The sequence below is a fragment of the Pseudophryne corroboree genome, chromosome 2 (assembly GCF_028390025.1).
Source record: "Pseudophryne corroboree isolate aPseCor3 chromosome 2, aPseCor3.hap2, whole genome shotgun sequence".
In the NCBI taxonomy this organism is placed as follows: domain Eukaryota; kingdom Metazoa; phylum Chordata; class Amphibia; order Anura; family Myobatrachidae; genus Pseudophryne; species Pseudophryne corroboree.
The window spans coordinates 265,337,405-265,360,135 of record NC_086445.1 but is presented as its reverse complement, the minus strand read 5'-3'; the positions used below and the strand labels follow the sequence as shown (position 1 = coordinate 265,360,135).

The window sequence follows — 22,731 nt, the reverse complement described above, 5'->3', positions numbered from 1 at the left end:
GACAGGGTCAACCCGGGTTGACCCTTAATTTCGGCAAATTACTGGGTAGAACTTCTTCTCTTCACCCGGGAATTTGCCTTTCTGTGTGGAAGAGGTATTACTAAGCCTTGGAGAATGATAAAGTACCAGCCAGTCAACTTCTAAATGCCATGTTACATGTTGTGTTTTAAAAAAAGATAGCTACTATAGGAGCTGATTGGTGTGTACTTTATCTCTCTCCGCTTTTTTTACTCCAAGGCTTCGTACATCTCCCCCCCCCCCCCCCCCCAAACTGTAATGTGGTACATATATAAATACAATCTTCCTATGAAGGCATTCCCACAGTTACATGCAGATAAAAATTTCAGAAATAACAAAATTTTATGAAATAAACACAATTTGTCTATTTCTAAAATGCCATCTGTGCAGATCTTTCTTCCCTTATTGATGTATGATTAATGCATGTCATTTAAAGTGTTCTTTAGGCAGTGGCTGGGATCCCAGAAAGTTGTTAGCAAAGCAGTACATAATAATAACCACCATCGTATTCCGAAAAGCAGCAGCCCTGGGCCTTTTTCCAAGAATCCAACGCAAACATGCCATAAAGTTGTATTAATTACGCCTGTGTGTGGACCTGCTTAACTGAACCCAGAGAGAACTCCAAAAATAGAATTTAACAATAGGAAAAGTGCATAACCTATTTCTGCATGCATTTCTCATTGCACGTGTGGATTTCCAGATCTCCCTTATCCATTGCCAAGCGTTGACAGCGTACCATCGTTTTATTTGCAGAGCTGCGTTACTTATCTACAGCTGTATACTGTACGCAAACAAGCACCTTGTCATAAAGGTGTATGACGTTAGCGCCGCATAGGAAAACATTACCTATTATAAACTGTACAGTGTCCCTTGATTTGCCATATTTGCCACATGTACAGTTTTACATCTTATGTGACCAAGTATATATCCCATTTAGATAAAGTAGCACCTTCTAACGTGCTTTTCACCCACCAACTAGTGGGGATTCTTACAGCTTTTCCGAAAAGGGGAAAATAGTAAAAAGTAAAAATGATAGATGGCATTCCTCCCAACACCGGAGGTCTCAGCAGCGGGATTGGCAGAGTGGCTATACCACTGGTGGGTGTTTCAAAATAAAAATCATACTTTTTTTTTTTTTATGCTGCCTGCTGTGGCTACATTGCCCTCCGCTGCAGAGGGCAATGTAAAACCTCCTTAACTCCTCCCACCGCTACTCTGTAATGTACGTCCTGATCGCAGGACACTCCCCAGAGATCCGGTCTACATGTTCAATTTGGAAGTCTAACATCATATTGAGAAAAGTGAATGACAAAAATGATAGAACAAAAATAGATTTAAATTTCACAAATGCTGAGATTGGGGGTGTGATGCATCTAACGCTATTTTGCATTGTAAATCTCTAAAAATGCCGTATTTGGAGGTTTGGTTGCTTTTTGCATATGCACCAAGCTCCAGAATGTGATACATTCCAGAGCATGGACCCGATCCAGGAGCTGATTGGTACTTTATCCCTCCACTTTCTCTCCCCAAGGCTTAGTACATCTCCCCCATTATTTTATAATTTCATATTGTCATTGCTTTATATGCAAATGAATGAAAGTCTGTTCAAAATTGTGTTTAATTCAGTGAACTCTAAGGGGCATATTTATCATGTTAATAATGGGGGCAGCGAGCATCCAGAGCAATTCATCATTACTCCTGCGCGGAGACAGCTGATCCAGAAATCAGCTGTTTTCACAAATCTTTTCAGTGAAAGTTAGCACTGCCGAGTCTCACCCAGCAGTGCTAGTGCACCTGCATAAATTAGGGTTTACGCTGGCGCACAATACCCCGATGTCCGTCAGAAGGTGCCGGACAGGGGTGGAGGGATCCAGGAGGATTCCTCTTCACAAACCTGACTGCTTCCCATAGGTAAGCAATGTGGCTGCGGGAGCAAATGCCATCTGAAGATGGTGAATGTTCCCTCAATCATACTCCGTTGAATTAGGTCCCCATACTAGTGTATGGGGATGCTGTGCCAGATCGGAAGTGAACGGTAAGGAGATATCTGTGATAATTCCTGCGTTGCCTTCATTAAGAATGGTCCCGATACTTAATTTCTACAAAAGTAGGTGAAAATGTTCATTTTCACCTACTTTCGCAGAAGTTAAGTGATGATGAATATGCCCCTAAAAGAGAATTAATATGAAGTACTAGATCAGAAATCAAAATTATTTTCCTCTATTAGCAAAATAGAGCACTGATTAATAATACCAACATCTTCTGTTAAAGTCAAATAATTACCTGTGTTGACTTTTTAGTTTAGTTTATGTCCGTATTTTGAAGGAATTGCCACATACTGGTATCCCTGCAGTGCTGAGTGCCAGAGGCACGGGCTAAACGGTGCCAAATTGAAGGCCTTATTTGATCAGACACAGTCTATGACTTCATTAGCGGACAGTGCTGCATTATATCCGCAGTCAAATAAAACAGTAGTGCCACAATAACTTAAATGTTGATTGTAAAGATTTTAATACAGGTTGAGTATCCCATATCCAAATATTCCGAAATACGGACTTTTTTGAATGAGAGTGAGATAGTGAAACCTTTGTTTTTTGATGACTCAATGTACACAAACTTTGTTTAATACACAGTTATTAAAAATATTGTATTAAATGACCTTAAGGCTGTGTGTGTATAAGGTGTATATGAAACATAAATGAATTGTGTGAATGTACACACACTTTGTTTAATGCACAGTTATAAAAAATATTGGCTAAAATTACCTTCAGGCTGTGTGTATAAGGTGTATATGTAACATAAATGCATTCTGTGCTTAGATTTAGGTCCCATCACCATGATATCTCATTATGGTATGCAATTATTCCAAAATACGGAAAAATCCGATATCCAAAATACGTCTGGTCCCAAGCATTTTGGATAAGGGATACTCAACCTGTATCAGCATCTAAAAATACTTCATTCTTATAAAGACAATACAGGCTTTACAGTGACCACATTTAAAGCATGTGATTGGAGAAATGGACAAGAAATGTATGGTCTTCCAAAAATGCCTAGAGACACTTACGAAGGCTTGGGCGACAAATAGGGTTTTGAAGAACCCGCTTGGAAGGAAGGAGCCTGTACATGGTCTCCTATGCGGCCGTCCATACATATGCGGCGGTGCCACATTCACTGGATCCATCCGCAGCATGGGACGACCGGATTTCAACTAGAACACATAAATTTGAATGTATGTGTTCACACAGTGCGGCTGTCCCGCACTGTGTTCTACTTGAATTCTGGTCGTGGCCATGGCCGAATCCTGTGGAAAAGCTAGTGACGGGACAGAACAGGACCCGCTAAACTGCTACGTGTAGCTCAAGCCTAAGCGGTTTAGGACCAAGGCACTGTTGATTTACTGGATTATTCAATAGCAAGTGTAGGTGTGAATGCAACTTATTTTTAGTAACTTATTTCTAGCTTAGTTCCAGTGTGTGCCATAAGTCCCAATGAATCTCCCTACATTTTTACCTCTGGGAGGAGATTCCTTTCTGGATATACAGTAGGCCCACAAAATGACTCTTTTGATGGAAGAGTTACTGTAGTGCTACTCAAGGAAGTTAATGGCCTATTCCGATATGGCAGTTTTAGCAGTACTTTGGCCCAGATTTATCAAGCCTTGGTGAGTGATAAATTGCACGGTGATAAAGTATCAGCCAATTAGCTCCTAACTGCCATGTTACAAGCTGTGTTTGAAAGGCATTTTATTTGGGTGGGATGTGTTCAAACTGAAATCTAAATTGCAGTGTAAAAATAAAGCAGCCAGTATTTACCCTGCACAGAAACAATATAACCCACCCAAATCTAACTCTCTCTGCACGTTATATCTGCCCCCCTGCAGTGCACATGGGCCCTCATTCCGAGTCGTTCGCTCAGTATTTTTCTTCGCATCGCAGCGTTTTTCTGCTTAGTACGCATGCGCAATGTTCGCACTGCGACTGCGCCAAGTAATTTTGCTATGAAGATAGTATTTTTACTCACGGCTTTTTCTTCGCTCCGGCGATCGTAGTGTGATTGACAGGAAATGGGTGTTACTGGGCGGAAACACGGCGTTTTATGGGTGTGTGGATAAAAACGCTACCGTTTCCGGAAAAAACGCGGGAGTGGCTGGAGAAACGGAGGAGTGTCTGGGCGAACGCTGGGTGTGTTTGTGACGTCAAACCAGGAACGTCAAGCACTGAACTGATCGCAGATGCCGAGTAAGGTTGAAGCTACTCTGAAACTGCTAAGTAGTTTGTAATCGCAATATTGCGAATACATCGTTCGCAATTTTAAGAAGCTAAGATTCACTCCCAGTAGGCGGCGGCTTAGCGTGTGTAACTCTGCTAAAATCGCCTTGCGAGCGAACAACTCGGAATGAGGGCCATGGTTTTGCCCATTAGAGAACAAATTTGCTGCTGCGATCAGATCTGAATTATGCCCAAAGAACAAAAACTGACTTTATGGTATTGAGGGCACATGTGGCACATCTTTCTTATTACTTTTTAAAATGTGAAATAGTTTGCAGGGATTTAAGATGTCTCCACAACTAGGTATTTATTATTTTGTATTACATTTAATAACACCCAATATGATGACCTTAGATGTAATTGTTTGTTGATGATGAATTGACACTATTTTATTATTTTAACAGATTCATTTGTAAACAATATTCATGGGTCCTGAGTAGTGTTCTCATAACTATCCAGCTTGTACCAGGCAGCAGATGTGTAGTGGTTTTATCTGATGGCACTTTTTTGGTGGAACCTCTTGCAAATACCATTTTTATTTTTAGTATCGGTAGATTCATTGTTAAGGAACATACCCTAAAATGTCCTGAGCTCTCTTATCTTCTGAACAGATTCTTATCCCGAGGCAAGAACAACGTACATATCTTGTACATGTACAGTGCAGGACTTGCCTCGACTTAATCACTAGGTCAAGAGATAGACCAAGACTTCCTATCAACACAAAACCACAGCTACATTATGTATCCAGTACTGAGAGCTAGACAGTTGTGCTTTTCATTGCTAACCCTATTAGGATCACTGCTGGGTGTACAACTGGATAGGAAGTAAAGTCAATACTGCGGTTTGAGTCTAGTTAAGCATTCTCTCTCTCTCTCTATATATATATATATATATATATATATATATATATATACACATACATACATAATACAGACTTTTAAAATGTTCTTTCTTAATGTAACTCATCGCCTCTCAATGTGCATTGTAATTTTTTTCCCCGACACTATTGTACAGTATATTTTAATACCATAAAAACTATCTACTGTATAATGCCATTATATCACGATGTAAATAAGGAGATTTTTATGGTAGACTTACCATAGTTAAATCTATTTCTGCGATACACTGGATTCCACAGGGAATACATTGGGGTGTAGAGTTGGCTCTTGATCCGAGGCACCAACAGGCTAAAGCTTTGACTGTTCCCAGGATGCACTGCACCGCCTGCTCTATAACCCCGCCTCCGGGCACTGGAGCTCAGTTTCGTTAACCACTCCAATGCAGTAGCAGGTAAAAGAGATGGCAGATGTTAGTCACATAGAACCACATTCTCACGACAGGAGAAGGGACCAGTGGCTAATGCAATACAAACCCAAAGACGCTAAGTGCGTCATGGTGGGCGACCTGTGGAATCCAGTGTACCTCGCAGAAAGATTTAACTATGGTAAGTCTACCATAAATCTCCTTTTCTGCAACAGGGTACACTAGGATTCCACAGGGAATACATCGGGATGTCATAAAGCAGTTCTTCATGGGAGGGGACGCACCGTAGCAGGCACAAGAACCTGTCGTCCAAAGGAAGCATCCTGGGAGGCGGAAGTATCAAAGGCATAGAATCTAATGAACGTGTTCACGGAGGACCACGTAGCAGCCTTGCACAATTGTTCAGTGGACGTGCCACGGCGGGCCGCCCAAGAAGGTCCAATAGACAGAGTAGAATGGGCTTAGATAGCAGCAGGAGCTGGGAGTCCAGCCTGCGCATAGGCTTGTGCAATCACCATTCTAATCCATCTGGCCAAGGTTTGCTTATTCGCAGGCCAGCCATGTCTGTGAAAACCAAAAAGTACAAACTGGGTATCTGACCTCCTGATAGAGGTAGTCCTCTCCACATAGTTACGGAGAGCCCGTACCACATCCAAAGACCGTTCTTTGGAAGACAAACCAGAAGAGATAAAAGCCGGAACCACAATCTCTTGGTTAAGATGGAAAGAAGATACCACTTTAGCTAGATAACCAGGGCGAGTTCAAAGAACTGCCCGGTGACTGTGAAAAATCAAAAATGGTGGACGACAGGACAAAGCACCTGAGTCCGACACCCTCCTAGCAGAGGCAATAGCCAGCAGAAACACGATCTTAAGCGTAAGGCATTTAAGGTCCACTGACTCAAGAGGTTCAAATGGAGAGAGACTCTTGTAGAGCATTTAAGACAACAGACAGATCCCATGGAGCCACAGGAGGGACATAGGGAGGCTGAATCCGTAAAACACCCTGAGTGAAAGTATGAACATCATAATAGACACAATTTTTCTCTGAAACCACACCGACAAGGCAGATATATGAATCTTGAGGGAGGCCAGACGAAGGCCTAAATCTAGGCCTTGTTGCAGAAAAGCCAAAGCCTGGAAGTTCTGAACGAATACAGTAGGTATCATAATTCTTAGCAGCACACCATGTGAAGTAAGAGTTCCAGACCCTGTAATAAATCCGTGCAGAAGCCGGTTTGCAGGCCTTCAACATAGTTTGAATAACCGCCTCGGAGAATCCTTTGGCCCTCAGGAGTGAAGCTTCAAGAGCCACGCCGTCAAAGCCAGTCTAGCCAGGTCTGGATTGACACAAGGACCCTGAACGAGGAGGTCTGGGCATTGAGGAAGTAGAAGAGGACGCTCTATCGAGAGACCTTGCAGGTCTGAGAACCAATGCCATCTGGGCCATGCTGGAGCGACTAGAAGTAGTATTAATCTTTCTTGCTTGAACTTCCTAAGTGACACTGAAGGGAACGTTCCATGGAATTGCCAGTGCATCCACGAACGCTGCTTGAGGATCCCTTGTCCTTGATCCGAAGACCGGAACCTTGTGATTGTGTCGAGACGCCATCAGGTCTACTCTGGATGAAGACTCTACTCTCCAGCGTGAACGTCCTGACGACTGAGGAAATCCGCTTCCCAGTTGAGGACTTCGGGGAAGAACACTGCCGATATTGCTGGCAGACTGCGTTCTGCCCAACGGAGGATTTTTGATACTTCCAGCATTGCCATCCGGCTTCGAGTGCCGCCTTGATGATTTATGTACGCCACCATGGTGGCGTTGTCTGATTGTACTTGAACAGGCCTGTTCTGTACCACTGCCCGCAATTCCAGAATGTTTATCGGGAGGAGAGATTCCTCCTTGGTCCACGACCCTGGAGAGAGCGTTGCTCCAACACTGCACCCCAACCTCGCAGACTGGCGTCCGTTGTCAGGAGGACCCAGTTGGAGCACCTCCAAGGTCTTTTTGGAGTCCAGGTCCACCTTCCAAGACCTCAACCACAGAATTTGACGAGCAAGTATAGACGTAGTAGATGCCTTGGCCGCCATTACACCTGCCTCAGAGGCCACCTCCTGAATATAGTTGGAGGCTGTGATAATATAAGACAGATATTGTTTTGCAGTGTCAGAAAAATCCTGAGGCAACTCATCCTCAATTGCCTGAACCCATGCTTCAATTCCTTTCGTGGCCCAGGAGGCTGCTGTAGTGGGTCTTTTGTACAGCACCGGTAAGAGAGTAAATATACTTCAGGCATCCCTCCGCACGCTTATCCATCGGTTCCTTCAGTGAGGCGACAGTGGTTCCAGGTAGAGTAGATGACACCACAAGACGGGCGACATGAGAGTCCACCGGCGGTGGAGTTTCCCACTTGTTTACTTAACTCCGCAGGAACAGGATGACGAGCTAGCATCTTTTTAGACAGGGAAAATTTATTTCCTGGAGATGACCAGGATTCCTGACGTATGTCAATTAAATGGTCAGAATATGGTAAAACTACTTTAGTAACCTTCTGACGTTTGAACTTATCAGGTTTAATAGACACAGTAGTGGGCTCGATCTCATCATCTATTCGGAGAATCGGCTTAATAGCCTCCACAAGGTCAGGAACATCAACCTGGGTTGTAGCTTCCTCATCAGAAGTGACTGTATCAGTGTCTGACGGATCAGTATATTCCCCATCCTCATCAGAATTATCTGAAATATTATTAGATTGTGAGGAAGAAATGGCCCGCTTAGATGACCTCTTGACCCCATAGGGGCGTGGGGTAGACTTTTGTCTAACCTTAGATTGATTTAATTGTTGTAACTGGGTAGACAGAGTGTCCGCCCAGGGTGGATTAACTACAGGGACAATATGTGGCTGCAATGGTACAGGAGGTCCCACAGGGGGCGTAATACGTGTCACAAGTGTATTCAGCATACTTGAGAACGCTGCCCAAGGTGGGTCCTGATTGGCCACAGGTGCTGCGGGTTGACTGGGAGGTGTATGGCACACAGTGCCTGAACCATTAGCTAAAACTTCCCCCTCAGGTAAATCCTTGGTGCCAGCACTGCATGATGCAGATGCATCCGCGGATTTCCTGCCCTGTGTGGCAGACATTATAGGGAATGTAGCCTTAGAGCGTAATAGTACAATATAGCCAGACAAACACAATACCTGCACAAGACCCCCTGAGTTATGTGACCGTAAATACAGGGCACAAACAGAGGATTTAAGCGGTATGAGGTTACTGGAATACACAGTAAAAAATACAAAAAGTATATACTGTGCAGTGTGTGTGTGTATATATGTATATATGTATATATATATATATATATATATATATATATATATGTGTGTGTGTATAGATAGATAGATAGATAGATAGATATCTATCAGACCCTGATGCACCTGGCCCCCCCAGGGTACAGAATATAGTGATAGCAAGTAGTGTGATACACGAGAATGATATCCACACAGCAGCAGGCACACTCGGTCAAAGGTACAAGGCAGAAGTTATTGCAGAAAGACAAAACTGCACTGGACTAGTAAAACTACATATAGATATGTATGTATATAGATATAACAATTCACAGTAGATACTGGATGTATATCACAAAATACTTGTACTAAATATTCAGATAGCAGTACACTTGTTCTTAACGAACACTGTTTAAAATGACGACATGTAGAATACTTAAGTGCCTGTAAATGCACAGCGCTGATGAGACAGGCGGCTTTACAGAGGAGACAGTACCCTGCAGTCCCGGAGATCAGCTCAGCTACTTGTGTAAAGATGGCACCAAAATCTCTGTTAGGGAGTGAGGGAGAGTGAAATGCAGCTCCAGGGCGGGAACACCAGCAGTAGATGGTGCCCGGAGCTGGGGGAGGGGCTACAGGTCAGCGCCTTATTCCCTATACTGGTCCTCACCACCGGGTACTGTGGAGCCTATGTAAAATGGATTTTAGTAAATCCGACCTGTGCTCCCTGCTTTGGTGGATATAGTGGGGTCCCTGTGCAGTACAGTGTCCATGCCAGCGGTGCGGTCCGCCTCCTGGGACCGCGATTTACCGGCGGGTCCCACCTGGGGGACCCTCTTACCTCCTCCCTGATGTGCAACCATGCGATCTAGTAGAGCGTCGGCGGTGGTGTGCCTGAAGACCGGTGCGCCTCCGCTGCAAGTACCCGGGAACCCGGCTGCGGGAGTATGCAGCGCTGCTGGGGAGGTGATGGAGCCGCAGCACAGAATGTCAGAATGACATAAACAGTGCTGCGGCCCTTGAAGTCTTCTTAAAAAGCTCTTTTCAGGGCTGCCTAACGCAGCCCCACCTATTATTGACCTGCACTGCAGGCAGCAACTTACAAACTGAGCTCCAGTGCCCGGAGGCGGGGTTATAGAGGAGGCGGTGTAGTGCATCCTGGGAACAGTCAAAGCTTTAGCCTGTTGGTACCTCGGATCAAGATCCAACTCTACACCCCAATGTATTCCCTGTGGAATCCTAGTGTACCCCACTGCAGAAATATATTCTCTTAGAATACAGTATTCAAAATGTAAACTGAAAAATAACTGTACTCTACAGAACCCTGTTAGATAGCCCTTTTTGTACATTATATTAAGCATAGTCGATATGGGGCAACTGTAACTGTTTACATCTAAGGGAAAATCCAATTAGGTCAAGCAGCTTGTGATGGGTGGGTGTTGCCGTTGCAACGCCACCCGAACAGCGCACACGACCCACATTAAATGCCGGACTCGCTGCATACAATAATTTGAAAAGTCTAGTGGTGCCGTAAGTGCGACGTACCGTAAGTGCAGCATTCCGCCAAAATTACTCGCACCTAATTGGATCCCCCCCAGAGTCCTACACTAGGAAAAAGTTTCTATTGTTTTAAAGGAGTTTTAATTACCATAAAAATAAAGCTTTACACAATTTAAAAAAAAAGAAAAGTAAATACATAATTTTAATTATCTACAATCCATTCACTAAAGAGAATTCTATATAATACATTGTCATGTATCTGTAATTTCATTAAGGTTTTAATATATATTAAATAACTATATATTAATATATATTTGGTAAATGATAAATCATGTGGAAAACTTACCAAGACCGGCCAGCATCCCGCACCTCCGGCGATCTTGGACACCATTACATCCCGCCGTTTGTGTGAAATGGGTGTACTGGTACTTAGGACCTACATATCAATTACTAATCGCAGGATGTCCGATGCAAATAATAAGTATCCCTATATCAATTGATGGGGGATCAGAGATACATATGTCACTTAAGGTTCCATTGTACATTTAAAAAGCAATGGTAACTGTTAGCATTAGCAAAATCCCTGTAATTAGTGATGAGCAGAGTGGGGATGAGAGGGTGTTGAGATGAATTGTGGTATCCAACACACTTTTATGCAGCTGGTGGTTTCTATATTCAGCTTACTTAGATATGGAAATATGCTTGGGTCCTATTTTACTCCACGCGGCGGCTGGAAACGGCTAAGTTCGCCCAGTTTACAACAACACTTGCAGTTACACTCGGAACAGCAAATGTTACATTGAAGGAACAAGACCTGCTTTTTAATGACACACAGCTGATTTTTTTTTTTTTTTATCAGTTGACTGTATAGGTGGATTTATAAAAGGGCCTGGAGCTTAAATTCCAATTGCCCCTCTGATAATGTGGCCATCTGTGAACCCAGCGTCTAAAGATAAAATAAAATGTTATAGGACCTCGGAAAGAAGCATCATATCTTTTATAATCTCTCAAGCAAGTCAAGTTTTCCTACTGACGTAAGTTGGATGTTATCTCTATTGATTACTACTTTTAATGCTTGACTGCTACATGCAGTATGGAGAGTAATTACTAAGTAAGTGTTACATGGATTTTTCTTTACACACTTCAATTGACTAATTACCCATAAACCACAAAGTGGAACCCGAGGCCAATGAGGTAATTATATATACATAAATACATACATTTATTATTGTTCTTTCATTTTAGTTACTGATAGCTGTATGAAGACATGTTTACATCTATTAGTTGTCAGAGTGACAAAGCATAAAGCCAACCTTTTATGTGATAGTTCTCATTTGATACATTTGGTCGTAAGCTTACATATTTTGGATGGAGTATAAAGTATACGTTGCCATTAATGAGAAATACAAAGTGCTGCAGCGTACGTTGTTTACAGGAGGTGAGCGAAGACAATGTGTATTTTCTTTTTCTAACAGTGTATTTTAAGGTCTACTCTTTCCCACTTCTTGGCGGCTGTCATGGTAACTAGTGCGAGCACGTTTGTAATAATTCTGGGGTGATTAGTAACAGGCAGGACAGGTTACTATGGTGCAGTGGCAGAGGCCTCGTGGAAGGCAGGGGTGGGGACCGGAGTACAGTTCAGCAGCAACTTTATTACTCCCAATTGAAAATACACAACCACAAAAGCAAGTGTTATAGATGGAGTTGTGAAGGCTGTATACAATATAAACACTATTTACAACAGCATAGGTTAGCACAGAGATGTTAACCCCTTCCTCACATGAGGCAGGCTTCCAGTGTACCACTGGTCTCTATTGAGGAAAGGTCAAGTATGGCATGTAGGTAGTTTTCCAGGTACTATGAAGCGAACCTTGATCAGGGTAAGGAGGGGGATGTAATCTTTGTAGACATTGCTAAAGCTTTCGACACAGTACTGCATATGAGATTTATCTATAAATTACAAGAACTAGGGCTAGGGAGCACAATATGCACTTGGGTTAGTAACTGGTTAGATAATCGGGAGCAGCGCGTTGTGGTAAATCGAACTTTTTCAAAATGGACTGAAGTACTAAGTGGTGTGCCACAAGGGTCTTTACTCTGACCACTATTGTTCAACATTTTCATTAACGACCTAACAGTAGGTCTAGAGAGCATGGTGTCAATTTTTGCAGACGATACCAAACTGTGTAAGGTTATAAATTCGGAGGGAGATGCTGAGTCTCTCCAGAACGATTTATTTTAACTGGGCAGCAAAATGGACAATGCGTTTCAATACAGACAAGTGTAAGGTAATGCACCTTGGTAGCAAGAACAAAAATAACACCTACATACTAAATGGGGTGATTAAAGGAGGACTCCATACTAGAAAAAGATTTAGGTGTTCACATAGATAACAAACGTAACAGCAGCACCCAATAGTAGCAGCAAAAAGGCAAAAAAGATACTAGCATGCATAAAGAGTGCTATTGATGCAAGGGACAAGAATATTATACTCCCATTATATAAATCCCTAGTGAGGCCCCATCTGGAATACTGCGCACAAGTTTGGGCACCTTACTACAAAAAGGATATCCTGGAGCTAGAAAAGGTTCAGAGGAGGGCGGCCAAACTAATTAAGTGGATGGAGACACTGGAATACCAGGAAAGACTTGCAAGGCTTGACATGTTCACACTGGAAAAGAAGAGATTAAGAGGGGAAGTGATCAACATTTATAAATATATAAGGGGACAATACACAGAGCTTGCGGGGGATCTGTTTTTGTTAAGGCCAACACAGAAGACACGTGGACACCCACTTAGGTTAGAGGAAAGGAAATTCCACACACAGGCGAAAAGGTTTTTTCACAGTAAGGACAATACGAGTTTGGAATTCCCTGCCTGAGAGCATAGTAATGGCAGACTCGGTCAATACTTTTAAGAATGGGCTAGATAAATTCGTAATGGATAAGGATATACAGGGTTATGGTGGATAGATCACGTACCATAGTTATAATAAAATGAGGAAATACAACACAACGGCCGACTTTATCAACAGATAAAATTACTCCTGAAAATAATATAGAGTAGGAGAACACAAATAGGTTTTAACTCGACGGACGGATTGTCTTTTTTCAACCTCACAAACTGTGTAACTATGTAACTTCTAAATTTCTCGCTCCATTTAATATCTGTACTTATTGCTGGTGTCATATTTTGTTTAATATCACAGTAATACTAAACTAATATAGCATCTGCATTTAACAAGACCTGCCTTTCCTGTGGGATACAACGTTGTAGCTGGCAGCCTACCTCTGCCAGTGACGGGCTGCTGTGTAATGCGCGTGTGCACTGCCATTTCATCCGGTGGGGACGCCGCAGAGCCTGTTGCTGGTTCCTGGCTATACCGCTAATGCCATCTGTAGATGGCGTAAGCAATAACGTGACAAATAGCGGTAAGCTAAGCTTACTAGTGTTTCTTACAACTGAATTATGGTCATAACCAGTGGCGTCTCATACCTTTTTAGGTAGGGGGGGCTGCCGCTACCCATGCCGGTGAGGTGAAGAGAGTCCCATGTCCTGGTGCTAGCACAATGGAGCTGACAGGTGCCAGGTATTTGCACATGTGCACAGGCGGCTTGATTGCGCATGTGCAAACACCCGGCTTCTATGGACTGCATCGCCTGCAGCCCATAGATGCCGGATTGGGCCGACGACCAGGCAGGGAATGCTTCCAACAGGAAGCCAGCTCTCTGCTAATCGCAGCCTGGTCTGGCAGTTCCGAAGGGAGGAAACGCCTCCCAATGGGACTGCCTGTCTTTCAGGTAGGACTTCCAATTAGAGATGTGCGCGGACCATTTTTTGCTGGATTTGGCTCTGATTCGTTGTCCGGATTTGGATTTGTCCAAACTGCCCAGACTGGTGTTGGATTGGATTTTTCTCTTCCGTCCTAGAGGATACTGGGGTCCACATTAGTACCATGGGGTATAGACGGGTTCATTAGGAGCCTTGGGCACTTTAAGAAATCAATAGTGTGCACTGGCTCCTCCCTCCATGCCCCTCCTACCAGACTCTGTTTAGAAAAAAATGTGCACGGAGGAGCCGGTCATGCTTAGGGAAGCTCCTGAAGAGTTTTCTACATTTATTTTCCGTTTGTTATTTTCAGGCAGGGCTGATTGGCACCAGCCTGCCTGCTTCATGGGACTTAGGGAGGAGAACGGCCCAACTTCCTGAAGAGTTAATGGTCCTGTTTCTCCGCTGGCAGGACACTGAGCTCCTGAGGGAGTCATTCGCAAGCCCCACCACAGCGAGCGTACCCTCCTGCAGCATGCCGCCACCCCTAACAGAGCCAGAAGATAGAAGAGTGGTGAGTACTGCGCCGGCATCCCAGTTAGCGGGTTGCCGGCTGGAATGGCAGCACAAGGGTGGGAGCGCAGCGCTGATGCAGGCTGCGCTCCAGGGGGCTCAGTAAGGACATACACAGAATGTGTCCCGCCGTGAGGCAAACACGCTGAGCCACCAATGAGTACCTAAATCTGGCCACATACCTAACAGAGGGTTTTAACCCTCTGTTAGTCACAATAAGCCCTCAGGCCAGTATAAATAATGCGGGAAGCCGCGTGCCATTATGGGGGCGGGGCTTCACTATGAGCGGATCCAGCAGCTCACCAGCGCCATTTTTCCTCTCCAGCTTCAACTGACAGGATTCAAAGGGAAGCGCAGCTCCTCCACAAGGACTCCACATCTCCTCAGCGGTACCAGGGGCTCTCAGTAAGGGGGGGGGGAGCAGTGTTCAAATACTAAGCCCTAATAAGGTGCTTAGTTTGCGACCTAGCCGAGTTTTACTTTAGCTAGAAGGGTGCTGTGTGGCTGGCTCCGGCTTCTGTGTCTCCCTGCAGGCTCTGTGTGGGTTAAACTGTGTTTTTTACCTCCTGTATGTGTGTGTCCCTTCCCGTTGCAATGTCCAGGAACTGTGTTTCCTGCACAGCAGAGTGTCTGTCCTCTCCAGGAGACTCCCTACCCTGTACTCAGGATAGTGTACATTCTCAGGCCAGTGGGGCTGAACCCCCATGGTTGCATTCCATTAAAGGGATGATATCTAATATTTCTATTAAATTATCCCATACTGAGCGAGAGAGGCAGTTCTTAAGACAGTCTATGGATGACCTAATAAATAGCTATTCAGTTCCCGTAACAGTATCTGAGGTTCCCGCCATTTGCCAACAAAAGCGTACTCTGGCCCAGCTCATGCAGCCTGATACCGATGACGATACATCAGACCCAGAAGAGGGTGAGGTGGATGCAACTGGGGGGATGCTGTCCTTTCACAAGGTGTACAGGCTCTGATAGAAGCTATCAGAAATGTCCTGCACATTCCTGACAGGGTGGCGGAGGTAGAGGAGGAATCTTATTTTAATGTAAAAAAGAAATCCTCAACAACTTTTTCGGCTTCTAAGGAATTGAATGCCCTGTTTGAGGAAACTTGGGCTAATCCTGACAAAAAGTTTCAGATCCCTAAGAGATTAATTACTTCCTTTCCCTTTCCTCTGGACGATAGAATGAAATGGGAAAACCCACCGATTGTGGACGCATCGGTGTCTAGGTTGTCACGTAAGATAGCCTTACCTGTTCCTGGGGCAGCATCCTTAAAGGATACGGCTGACTGCAAGATTGAGACCACGCACAAATCTTTATACACTGCTGCGGGTGTAGCCCAGAGACCCACTATTGCTTGTGCATGGATCACTAAGGCCATTGCTAAGTGGTCAGGTAACCGAATTGACGAATTAGATTCCTTACCCAGGGGGGGAAATAATTTACTCCTACAGCATATTCAAGACTCTGCTAACTTTATGGTGGAGGCCATAAAGGAAATTGGTTTGCTTAAAGCACGCACCACTGCCATGGCAGTGTCAGCACGCAGGGGCTTGTGGCTACGCCAATGGACTGGGGATGCGAATTCCAGGAAAGGCGTGGAAAGCCTACCTTTCACAGGTGAGGCCCTTTTTGTAGATAAACTGGGTAAGTGGTTATCCAAGGCTACGGCGGGTAAGTCTACGTGCCTTCCTTCTGCAGCACCCCCAGCTAGGAAAACCTACTCTGCTCCAACTCTGCAGTCCTTTCGGACAGCGAAATTTAAAAACAAAACCAAGGGTTCTCCTACAGCCTTCAAAGGCAAAAAGGTAAACCCAGAAAACCAGCAGCTGCAGGTTCTCAGGAACAGACCTCCGGATCTACTTCCTCAAAGACTTCAGCATGCCTGGAAGACAGGCAGGTGGGAGCCCAGTTACGTTATTTCAGTCACATTTGAGCGGCATCTTGCCTGGATCCATGGGTAACAGACCTCATCACCCAAGGATACAGACTGGAGATTCAGGAACTTCCACCTCACAGATTCTTCAAACAGGCTTACCAGCTTCTCCAGAAGCAAGTATGACTTTACAGGCAGCCATTCAAAAGCTGGTACTGACTCAGGTCATTGTCCCAGTTCCACCTCAACTACAAAACAAGGGTTATTACTCCAACCTGTTTGTGGTTCCGAAACCGGACGGTTCGGTGAGGCCCATTTTAAACCTCAGTTCACTGAACCCGTACTTGCGGGTGTTCAAGTTCAAGATGGAGTCTCTGAGAGTGGAGATTTCAGGTCTGGAGGAAGGGGAATTTCTGATATCTCTGGACATTAAGGATACGTACCTTCATATTCCGATTTGGCCGCCTCATCAGGCTTATCTACGGTTTGCACTACAGGACTGTCACTACCAGTTCCAGGCACTGCCATTTGGCCTCTCCATGGCACCGAGGGTATTTACCAAGGTAATGGCATAGATAATGTCTCTCCTCCGCAAGCAGGGAGTGAACATAATACTGTACCTAGATGACCTACTGATAAAAGCACCATTCAGGGAGAGGTTGTTGGTCAGCATTGTCCTCTCAACCCGGCTACTCCAGGATCAGGGATGGATTCTGAACCTACCAAAATCCCACCTGGAACCCACGCGGAGGCTTTTGTTCCTGGGGATGATACTGGATACGGAGGAACAGAAGGTATTCCTTCCATTGGAAAAGGCATTGGTAATCCAGTCGATGATGCGGGATGTTCTAAAACCAGCCCGGATATCGGTGCATCTATGCATTCGCCTTCTTGGGAAGATGGCAGCCTCTTACGAGGCTCTGCAGTACAGAAGGTTTCACACAAGGCCCTTCCAGCTGGATCTGTTGGACAAATGGTCTGGATCGCATCTCCACATGCACCAAAGGATACGTCTGTCGCCAAAAGCCAGGATTTCTCATCGGTGGTGGCTTCAGACTTCTCACCTGACCGAGGGTCGAAGGTTCGGGATTAAAAGTTGGATTCTGCGGACCACAGACGCAAGCCTCAGAGCTTGGGGAGCGGTCACCCAGGGGAAAAGGTTCCAAGGAAAATGGTCAAGTCAGGAAACCATTCTTTCCGATCAACGTTCTGGAACTAAGGGCTATATACAACGCCATTCTACAGGCATCACATCTTCTTCAAGATCACGCCATTCAGTTACAGTTGGACAATGTGACGGCATAAACATGCATAAACTGACTGCAGAACGAAGAGCAAAGCAGCAATGTCAGAGGTAACAAGAATCCTCCTATGGGCAGAAAGGCACGCGGTGGCGCTGTCGGCAATCTTCATTCCGGGAGTAGACAACTGGGAAGCGGACTTCCTCAGCAGACACAACCTCCACCCGGGAGAGTGGGGCCGTCACCCGCTGGTGTTCGAGTCCTTAACTCGTCAGTGGGGAATTCCACAAATAGCCATGATGGCCTCTCATCTCAACAAGACGCTAAAGCGGTATTGTTCCAGGTCGAGGGACCCACAAGCAGTGACGGTGGACGCTCTGGTGACTCCATGGGTCTAACAGATGGCTTACTTGTTTCTGCCTCTTCCATTGATCCCAAGAATTCTTATACAAATAAAAAGGGAAAAGATTCAAGCAATTCTCATTGCTCCGGATTGGCCAAGAAGGGCCTGGTATTCTGATCTACTGGAGATGGTCCTAGAGGACCCGTGGCCTCTGCCTCTTTGAGAGGATCTTCTACAACAGGGACCGTTTCGTCTATCGAGACTTACCACGGCTACGTTTGACGGCATGGAAGTTGAGTGTCAAATTCTAGCCCGGAAAGGCATTCCGGACAGGGTTATTCCAACCCTAATCCAAGCCAGGAAAGGGGTAACGTCTAAACATTACCACCGTATTTGGAAAAAATACGTTTCGTGGTGTGAACACAGGAAATTTCCTGCAGCGGAATTTCAACTGGGACGTTTTCTCCTTTTTCTGCAGTCAGGGGTGGATGTGCGCCTACGTTTGGGCTCCTTGAAAGTCCAGATTTTGGCCTTGTCCATTTTCTTCCAGAAACAATTGGCTTCCATCCCTGAGGTTCAGACGTTCTTGAAGGGTGTTCTGCACATCCAGCCGCCCTTTGGGCCTCCCACGGCAACTTGGGATGTTAACATAGTGTTGCAGTTTCTACAATCGGAATGGTTTGAGCCTTTACAGGAGGTTGATGTAAAGTTTCTTGCGTAGAAGACCGTCATGTTGTTGGCCTTGGCAAGATGTGTCGGAATTGGGGGCATTATCTCACAAGAGCCCCTATTTGATTTTTCATGAAGATAGAGCTGAACTCGGAACTCGTCAGCAATTTCTTCCTAATGTGGTGTCTGCGTTTCATATCAATCAACCTATTGTGGTTCCGGTGCCTACTGACACCTCTGCTACCTCAAAGTCCTTGGATGTTGAGGGCTTTGAAGATCTATGTAAAGCGGACAGCTCGTCACAGAAAATCAGACTCGCTGTTTGTTCTCTATGATCCCAAGAAAATTGGGTGTCCTGCTTCAAAACAGTCTATTGCTTGCTGGATCAGGCTTACTATCCAGCAGGCTTATTCCACGGCAGGATTGCTGATTCCTAAAGTACAGGCCCACTCTACTAGGTCGGTGGGTTCTTTCTGGGCGGCTGACCGGGGTGTCTCGGCTTTACAACTCTGCCGAGCAGTTACTTGGTCGGGTTCGAACACGTTTGCCAAGTTCTACAAGTTCGATACTTTGACCAAACTGAAGGTCCTCAGAGGCCAATCAGTGCTGCAGGAACCTCAACTCTCTCCCACCCGGTTTGGGAGTTTTGGTACATCCCCATGATACTAATGTGGAGCCCAATATCCTCTAGGACGTAAGAGAAAATAGGATTTTAATTACCTACCGGTAAATCCTTTTCTCGTAGTCCGTAGAGCAGCCGTGGCCAACCTGTGGCTCTTGAGCCACATGCGGCTCTTTCTTTATTCAAATGTGGCTCCTGACACTCAGTCACCTGACCACAACAGATCCTGGAAACTGGTGCACTCCAACCAGACACACAGCAACACTACGCTGACTGAAAACTGAGGGAGCCAGATACTGGGCTGTAGTGACATATGAGGGTGGTCTGGAGTGACACAATGGGGAGCTGGCTGGAGTGACAAAGGAGAATCCTGGCAGGAGAGACACAATGGGGAGCTGACAGGAGGGTGCTGGCTGGAGTGACACATTGACACATGGGGGAGCTGGCTGGAGTGACACAGGAGGGTGCTAGCTGGAGTGACACATTATGTGAATATGGCTTTTTCAATATATTTTATGTGGATCTGGATTTTTAAATTATTTTATGTGGAAGTGTCTTTTTCAATGTATTTTATGTTGATTCTGGCTTTAAAATGTATTTTATGTGGATCTGGCATTTTCATTGTCTTTTATACCTGGAGTGTGGCCTAGCAGGCACAAGGTCACACCCCATTTTTGCACACGCGCCTTCGGCTTGATGTCGGCTCTTTGACGTACCTACCAAGATTTTTTGACTCTTTGTCTCTGACTGGTTGGCCACCCCTGCCGTAGAGGATACTGGGCGCCCGCCCAGTGCTTCGTGTTTTCCTGCACTGTTACTTCGTTAAGTAATGTTGATGGTTCAGCTGTTGCTGTTCCTGTTTAGGTTTGGTTAGTATGGCTTTCCTCTTGTTTGTGTGTGCTGGTTCGAATCTCACCACTGTTCTGCTACATTCTTTCTCAGGATATGTCCGTCTCCTCTGGCACAGTTTCTAGACTGAGTCTGGTAGGAGGGGCATAGAGGGAGGAGGCAGTGCACACTATTGATTTCTTAAAGTGCCCAAGGCTCCTAGTGGACCCGTCTATACCCCATGGTACTAATGTGGACCCCAGTATACTCTACGGACTACGAGAAAAGGCTTTACCGGTAGGTAATTAAAACCCTTTTTTTTTTCTTCAAAAACAACATAAAGAGCTACAATTACATAATTTGGGTTTTTTTGATTTTTTTTGTGCCGAGAGTAATTTCTAGTCAAATTTGTCCACCTCACAGCTCACAATATTGTTTTCACCAATATTTGCCAAAGGGAGCTGTATGGTTAATAAGCAACAGAGCAGCAGCACAAGCCCATGGCAGTTTATAGCACAACTATGAAACATTACCGCAGCACACTGGTGTATGCGTATATATATATGTGTGTGTGTGTGTGTGTGTGTGTGTGTGTGTGTGTGTGTGTATGTATATATATATATATGTGTGTGTGTGTGTGTGTGTGTGTATGTATATATGTATGTGTGTGTTTGTATATGTGTATATATGTATGTATGTGTATATATATATATATATATATATATATATATATTCTGAACAGTGTGCGGCACTCAGGTTTGCAGAAGAAAATCACCTACCACGGACTATCAACGTTTCAATTTTAATGAAAAAATTGTCATCAGGATAAACACAATGATTAAAAACTCACCTTATATCTCAGACGCCAAAGTGAAGTGAAGTGTGCATCGCTCGCCCGGCGGGGACCCGCTCGGCCGTGGCGGCGCTGAATGATGACGTCATCGCGTATTGCGCGATGCACGTCAGTGACCCGTCACCATGGAAAACCGGTGTATACTAACTGGGAAAGACAAAATAACATGGATATACAGTTGCTGTGTGTAAATACACACAAAGCTGGGTCAACAAGTGTAAAAATGTCAAGGAGGATACATGCCTATAAGGATTATGAGAAATTGAATAAATGTTAAAATGTCCATCTGTAATATGGGTGTAAATGTGTTGACACGGAAGGAGCCATAGAGCTAACCGCTAGTGTACATGCTAGGTAGTGAATGTCTGAAAGCACTGGGGCCAAGCCCTGATCGTAAGATGTGCTGATCATAAAATGTTATCAGGTTAATGCAAATACAGATCTAGATAAAAGATCTGTTGCTGTGGCAAGAGAGCTTGCATATTGCTAAAGTATTAAATGAAAATTAGATGTATGCTCAGACAACATGAGCTATGGTAAAGGAGAGGGAGCTATATAATAGTGGGAACAGAACATTAAGAACAGAATAAGGGTAACAGTGGAAATTTGAGACCACAATTAAAAGAAACAAGACAATGGTAGTGCTTCATTGAGTCCCTTCGGTGTAATTACATCCAGTTTAAATATCCACCGTGATTCGCATTGCAGCAGGGCTTTGTCTGTCTCCACCTCTAATGTTCGCAGGTATATGGTCAATCATGCGGTATCGTAAACTCGCCAAGGAATGCTTAAAAGTCATAAAGTGGCGTGCCACTGGCTGATCACTCTTCCCTTTAGTCAAGGCCAGTCTGATGGCCGATCTGTGGACAGTCATTCTTTCTTTAAACTTCCTCTTCGTCTTACCAATGTAAGTCAAACCACAAGGGCAGATTATTTGATAGACCACAAAAGAGGATTCACAGGTTAGATGGTATTTGATGGGTATTTTATAGCCCAAATGTGGATGATGAAAGGTGTCTCCAGCAATGAGATATTGGCACGTTGTGCACGTGCATCTAAAGCAGCCCCTTTTACAGGTTGAGAAAATGGTTGGTCTGTCAATAGTGGTTCTCGTGGAGATATCTGTTTTGACCAGTATATCTCTGAGGTTTCTAGACCGACGGTAACATGGCATGATGTTCGTATCCTGTAGGTTCAAGTTATTGTCAGATTGGATAAGGTGCCAGTGTTTTTTGGTTATTTTATTAGTTTCCTCTGAGGCCACATTGAAGGTACTCTTCCAGATGAACTTGGGTGCTGTGGTAGCTTTTGGCTTCTTCTGTAGTAGAGTATTTCTATTCATGGTTAGCACCTTAAGTTTGGTCTCCTATAAATGCTTAGAGTTATATCCACGTAAAATAAAGCGATTAATGAGCTCATCGATTTGAGCAGCTGCTTGCTTTATATCTGAATTGATTCTGTGGATCCTTATCATTTGTGAGTATGGAAGACCAAGCTTTAGTCCTTTGGGGTGACAGCTTGCATTATGCAAGAAGGTGTTCCTGTCTGTCGGTTTGGTGAACACAGTGGTGTGGATGTTTGTGTTCACAATGGATATCCTAACATCAAGGAAGT

At 44.6% G+C, this 22,731-nt stretch overlaps 1 protein-coding gene and 1 long non-coding RNA gene across 2 annotated transcripts in view; one reads left to right on the top strand and one right to left on the bottom strand.

Moving 5' to 3' along the window:
* Positions 1-22,731, top strand: part of NR4A1 (nuclear receptor subfamily 4 group A member 1) — an 85,153-nt gene that overhangs the window by 32,978 nt on the left and 29,444 nt on the right. The window lies entirely within an intron of this gene.
* LOC135015167 (uncharacterized) overlaps positions 12,480-22,731 on the bottom strand; it is a 21,778-nt gene continuing 11,526 nt past the window's right edge. The window contains exons 2-3 of the long non-coding RNA XR_010213520.1: positions 21,115-21,264; positions 12,480-13,006 (exon numbers count right to left, since the gene is read on the bottom strand). This is a non-coding gene — a long non-coding RNA (uncharacterized LOC135015167). The remainder of the gene's footprint in view (positions 13,007-21,114; positions 21,265-22,731) is intronic.